At 34.9% G+C, this 6,380-nt stretch overlaps 1 non-coding gene across 1 annotated transcript; it reads left to right on the plus strand.

Moving 5' to 3' along the window:
* Positions 1-487: 487 nt before the first annotated feature.
* TRNAN-GUU (transfer RNA asparagine (anticodon GUU)) lies at positions 488-561 on the plus strand. Its single transcript has one exon. It is a non-coding gene; the product is annotated as a tRNA-Asn (tRNA).
* The last annotated feature ends 5,819 nt before the right edge of the window (positions 562-6,380 follow it).

The raw sequence follows: 6,380 nt of genomic DNA on the forward strand, positions 1-6,380 counted from the left end.
AAAAAAAAAACTTATTTTACTATTTTATGAAACGTATAAAGATTTTTAAAGCAAAAGAGAATAAATAAGTACAAAGGATACTTTTACCCAAAACGACAGTAAAGTTTGTACATAATTCATCACACTTTATTAGATAGCTATGATAGGGTAGAATATGATGTTTATTTAAGCTATCTTTACTATTTAAATGTAAACATTGTCAAAATTTTGACCAATAATATCATATATTTTTTGAGCGTATATAGTTATGTCTATGTTGGTATTAACCTTTAAACCCTTCAGAAAGACTTAAAGCATTTAAGTGAATTCTAATTCAGAATTAATTTAACCATTAATGCTTATATATATTTCTAAGCATTTACGTCTATGAGTGGTTCTCAAGATTTGAGTTAATATAGCTACAAAAGAGACCCCACTATCAAGAGCCAGGTTTAATGAATATTTTCTCAATATTAAAATTAACTTTATTGAAAAGCTTAACAACATAGCTGGAATAGCTCAGTTGGCTAGAGCGTGTGGCTGTTAACCACAAGGTCGGAGGTTCAAGCCCTCCTTCTAGCGTTTTTCACTTCTGGTTTATTTATTTTATATTTAATTTTGTTTTAATTTTTAGTTTAAAAAATGTGTGGAATAAAGGGTCATTTCGACCTAAGTACTAATCTCTTTTTAGTTTTGTTTTAATTTGTTTCCTCATTATTTATTTCATATTTCAAATTTCTATTTATTTTATTCTAATTACTATTATTTAATTTTGTTTTAATTTTTAGTTTAAAAAATGTGTGGAATAAAGGGTCATTTTGACCTAAGTACTAATTCCTTTTTAGTTTTGTTTTAATTTGTTTCCTCATTATTATTTAACTTAGCCTCCACCCTTATATCATTTTCTAAATCATTCCACTGACACCCTTACACCCTATTCAACCTTAAACCACCCCCTTCTAAACTTGAAATTGCCACCTTTACATTATTCTTATAAACCCTCAATTTTGCCCTTTTCCTTCCAAAAGTAGATCCGCTACCCCTATCTCTCGAAGCAAAACCTATCACCAAAAATTAGTTTATCTTCCCAACTTCCAACCGCACCTTCGCCAACTCTCTATTATTGTCATCCTACCTTACCACCACCACACAAAATCGTCAACACCTTCTCGCAGTTTCACTCAACCTATCGCCAGCTAGCTTGTGTAATTGTCCAAGATTTTATTTTCGAGTGTTGGACTTCGACTCAGAAGACTAAGCGAGAATATTCTGCTACCTGAATAGAGGAACGATGTTATGAAGAGGTGGAAACAATATCAGACAACGAGGATTCTACCAAATAAATAAGGGGGTTTCTATTTTCCTTAATATTTTAGGATATTTTAGGCTTAAATATTTTTTAATATTTTTTATTTTTATTTTTCCCTCTTCACACAATAAGTAAGTGTAATTTATGAATAAAAAGTGTTGGATTATGGTATGCTCATCATAAAATAAGAAGTGTGGCAATGAGAATGTGCATGTCTAGGATTGGCTCTATCAAGGAAAGGTTTGGTATTTAAGCAGTCAAATTAGACCCACCTCCCTTTCCTAAGACCTTATCTGGTGCTTTTAAACAATGAGGACATCGTTTCTCTTTAGTAGGGGGACCATATTGTAATCTAAGATAATTAATTTTCTCATAAAGGTATGTTTTAATTGAAATTTGCACAAAATTTAATTTTTTTTGCACAATAATGCTAGCTTTAGCGTATTGCATAAATCCTTCTTATTCCAAGTATTTTTATGCTAACTAAATTATGATAAACCCGATTGCTCAACCTACTCACTAACCCTGACTACAAACCTCAAAACTTTTAACCCCAAATTACGGGGTGTTACAACTCACCCTTCCTTAAAGAAATTTTCTCCCTGAAATTTCCCACTAATAGAACAGTTGTCTAACACCAATCCCACCACTACGCTCCCACTATGCACTCTAATCCCAAAACACTACCATACCAGACTCAAACTCGACGAAAACAATCTTATATTACTAACGCACACACAAACACTCTCCAACGACTAATAAATCAAATCATTCTCAACCATAACACACAAAGTCAAAATAATCTACAACCATACTTGACTCAATGTCGACGAGGGTACTCCCTAATCCGATGCCCTATGGACTCGCATCTAAGATACGCTCCCGAATTTTTCCAACAATTGCTCGGATGATGCTTCTTACAATGCCCACAAACCGAAATGTCTGCGCCACTACTGAAACCTTCCATATCACCTTTGCTAACACTCAACTGTGATCTCACATGCTTTGCAGACCGAGGCTCCAACCTCAAAGGACTACGATCTCTCTTCTTCCCACAACCCACACAACTACCGTGAACTATTTCTCTAATTCTCTTTAAACTAGCCTCAAAAACTTTCTCTAACACTTCTTTCACTACCCGAGTCAATGCCTCGGTACCAACCTCCAGGTTATCACTACCGAAAGTGGCAGAACTGCATTAGCCTTTGACTCCTGAACAAATACACACGTCCCGAAGAAGTTGATGACTCCTTGAGAGTCTCACTAGGCTGATCTTCACAATCTCGTTTACCACCAGAATCCATATCAAACCTCGAAACTACTCTTAAGAAATCTAGAAAACCAAAACAGAATACAACATAAATATCTAAACATTACAGTTCTAATCTTACAGAACTAATCTTACATTTCCAGAGTTTCACACGAACCAGCATTGGAGTCTCAGACATCTCATTTTGGCAAAATTGGTGAACACACAAATCATTTCAAAACATTGTGGTATGGTTTATCGAGAATATTTTAACACACGCGCATGCGGACATGTAAAAACACAGGTCAAGTTTTTATAAACCTGGCTCTGATATCATTAAATGTAACATCCTAAAACTCGGCCTGGAAGTTTAGACCGAATTTTGAAGGTTACATTGGCCACCAAAAGTGGCAAAAACAAAAAAACTTTGATTAAAACCAAGAAACCTCTTTGTCTGCTTCATCTTTATGAATTTATTTAAAACTTATTTCATCTTTTGAAAAAAATAACTAATTGACATTGAAAACAACTGGAAATAAATCAAATTAACACTTTTTGCACAGCTTCGTAACATACCAAAAGTTTTCATTTGAAATTCAAAATTTTAGAATAAACATTGTATGAAAAATATATGATTTTCTCAAATTTGTAAGAACCATGAAATGATAGAAAAAAACCTATCTAAAAACCATGCGAGCATCTTTCAAAATGTTGCCTAAAACTAAAAACACATAGTTTATTGAAAAGTCCAACTCTAACCCATACCACAGTTTATATAATCGTTATACAAATAATCTTAAAACCAATTGCATAAAACTTATGAAAATTTTATTTAAACCGAATCAAACCATACTATCTAAGACCTCTAGCTGCCAAGTCCAACTTCGAAACACCAGAATTACCTGAAAGGAAGGAAACTAAGAGGGGGTTGAGCTACGCGAGATCAGTGCTAGTCCAAAATCAAATCAAAAAGTAGTTCACAAAGCAGCGAAGCGAATAATTCTGATACGTGCACAAAGATAGAGTACGAACAACTTATATCAAATAATCAGTCTTATAAGTAATCCAATAGCAAATGTAACATAAAGTTATTATTCCAAAACACACCAATGCAGAAACACGTCAAACTATTCAAATTCTTACGCAATTAATCCCACAATCGTACAGACAGATTTATACCCAAATGTGAAATGAATGCATTTGAATAAAATCTCACCTAACCAACAAAACGCCTCTCCGACCACCCTGCACACCACATATGTGGAACTAAGCCACAAGAATTAAGATATGCAGTTGAGCTGACATAAGTTTAAAATAATGCGGTAAACTACTATAAAAATATTACAATTGGACTGTCGAATCAGTCTTCCTTCTCTTCGCAACTAAAAGCCACAATTTTATGGAAATATATGAATGCACACCAAACACTAACAGTCTCACAGATACAGCAACTCATATTTAGTCGTTCAATTTCAGAATCAGTTTTACTTGCATTGCAATTAATATGTAACAATAACAAAAATACCTCAAATTCATTTATCACATCACCTAAACACATGAACAAACAATTAAGTTAAATCCTATAATTGTAAATATACGATCGAATCTAAGTGGAAAATAGAGTCCCAACACATTTACAAATCCCTAACCGAGAGTCGAAACATACAGAAACACAAAATGAGCTAAAATACAGCACATAACAAAAATTTACGAAACAGGGCCACACGGCCGTGTGCCCCAGCCGTGTAGAAAGGTCTAAGCCATATGAAGAACAACATGGCCATGCGAATGAGGCACACACTTGTGTGTAAGAAGCACACGCCCATGTGGAAGAAACAGACAGTCGTGTCGAGGAGATATGTGCCCGTGTGACCGAGTTACATGGCTGTGTGAGTAGCTCGTATAACTAACTGTCCAAAAATGCCAAATTAATGAGCACGGTAGACAAACCGTGTGGCTAAGGGACATGACCGTGTGTCCAAGGCACACGCCCGTGTGAAAATCGACAAAATTCTCAAATAGTATCCACACGGACGTGGCCAAACCTTATGGCACCAAAATTCACCAAAAAACCCTAATTTCCAATGTTACATAACCATGTGAAGCGCTCATGTGCGGCACATACCCGTGAGGCCACTGTGTGGTCACAAAACCACACCAAAACAAACCAAAAATTGAGAATTTCTTCAATAAAAGGTCTCTAACCTCTATTAATTTAGAAACACACCTTAAATTGGCACCTTGGGCACCAAAAACTGATTGATTTTTCCATAAAACTGTAACTCAATTACGAGATCACAAAACTATCATAAAACCTTAATCAACAATAATAAAGATAGTAGAAAACCAAATCAAAATTCAAAGGTACTGTAACACCCTCTAATCCTATACCGTTACCAGAACAGGATTACGGAGTATTACCGATCATTACAGTTCGATTACAGTTAAAACAGAAATAAATACGATACAAATTTATAAAATCAGTTATAAAATCCTTTAATAGGCCCACGGTACTTAATACATATGTTAAAATTGAACCGGGGCTCGATCGGAAGCTTATAAAAATTTTCAAAAAATTTTAGAATTAACTTCTATAAACAGTACTACACGCCCGTATGGCCTAGGGGACACGTCCATGTAGGCAACCCGTGTGGCTCACACGGCCTGGACAAGCCCGTGTGGCAAAACCTGGACATTCTGTTTTAACATTTTTAGGTACAGGAGACACACGGCCTAACAACATGCCCGTGTGCAAGCCGTGTGTCTCACAGGGTCTGGTCACACACCCGTGGGCTAGGTCGTGTGGACTCAAAATATAAGCCTTATAACTCAAATTTACCAACCCTGCAAACCTTGAACCATAAACAATTCAATTCTAATCTTTTAACTCGATCAAACCACGACTAAACACATATAAATCGTGTTTAAATTAACTCATATAAACATCCAACCAATGTACCCTCATTGGTACCACAATTTATCTTAGCAATCCAATATTATACCATACTAATCAAGCTTATTTATATTTATACTTAAATTTGCATCTTTCATACTAGACTTAATTAAGTTATATACTCAACCATTACCATTTATAACAACATTTACAATAACATTACAAAATGACCACTTTTGACATCCTAGGTACATGCCATTACCAGTAATATACATGCATTACCTCATTGAACTCGGGATCGGCCTGGGATGCTGATTCAACGGTCTAGCTTTATTTAACCTGCGCACAGAAACAAGTCGTACGCTGAGTATGAACTCAGTGGTATTTCTATACACCGATACTTAAATCAATAGTAAATCATATATCAATAAACTTTAAGACTTCAATCTAATAATCTTAATAGTTTAATCATTTGTATTCATTTTATAATACTAAGATCTTGTTAATCAATTTCAATGAAATATATATGGTTTCAGTGTTGGTTCAATATCAGTCGATTTTTCATTATCATATAGTAACAACCAATATTCAGTATCATCCAGACATTCAGTAGTAGTCCAATATTTAGTAACAATCAGTTAATCTTTATTGTTCAGTATCAGTCAGTCAACAGTAATAATCAATTCATCAGTAATAACCATTTATTCAGTAGCAGTCGTTTATTCAGTAACGGTTAATTATTCAGTAGCAGTCAATTATTCAGTACCTTTATTTACCCCTATTAACATGACTCGGACCTGGACAGATACATGAATCCAACCCATACATCGGGATAGCACACAGTGTTTCATCGGTCGAAACCGGAATACAACGTGTCAGTTATAGTAACAGTAACAGTAGCAGTTCGGTACACAGAGTGCCTCATCGAAATGAATCCCGAACAGTAACAG

This window comes from Gossypium hirsutum, chromosome A01, assembly GCF_007990345.1.
Source record: "Gossypium hirsutum isolate 1008001.06 chromosome A01, Gossypium_hirsutum_v2.1, whole genome shotgun sequence".
NCBI lineage: Eukaryota > Viridiplantae > Streptophyta > Magnoliopsida > Malvales > Malvaceae > Gossypium > Gossypium hirsutum.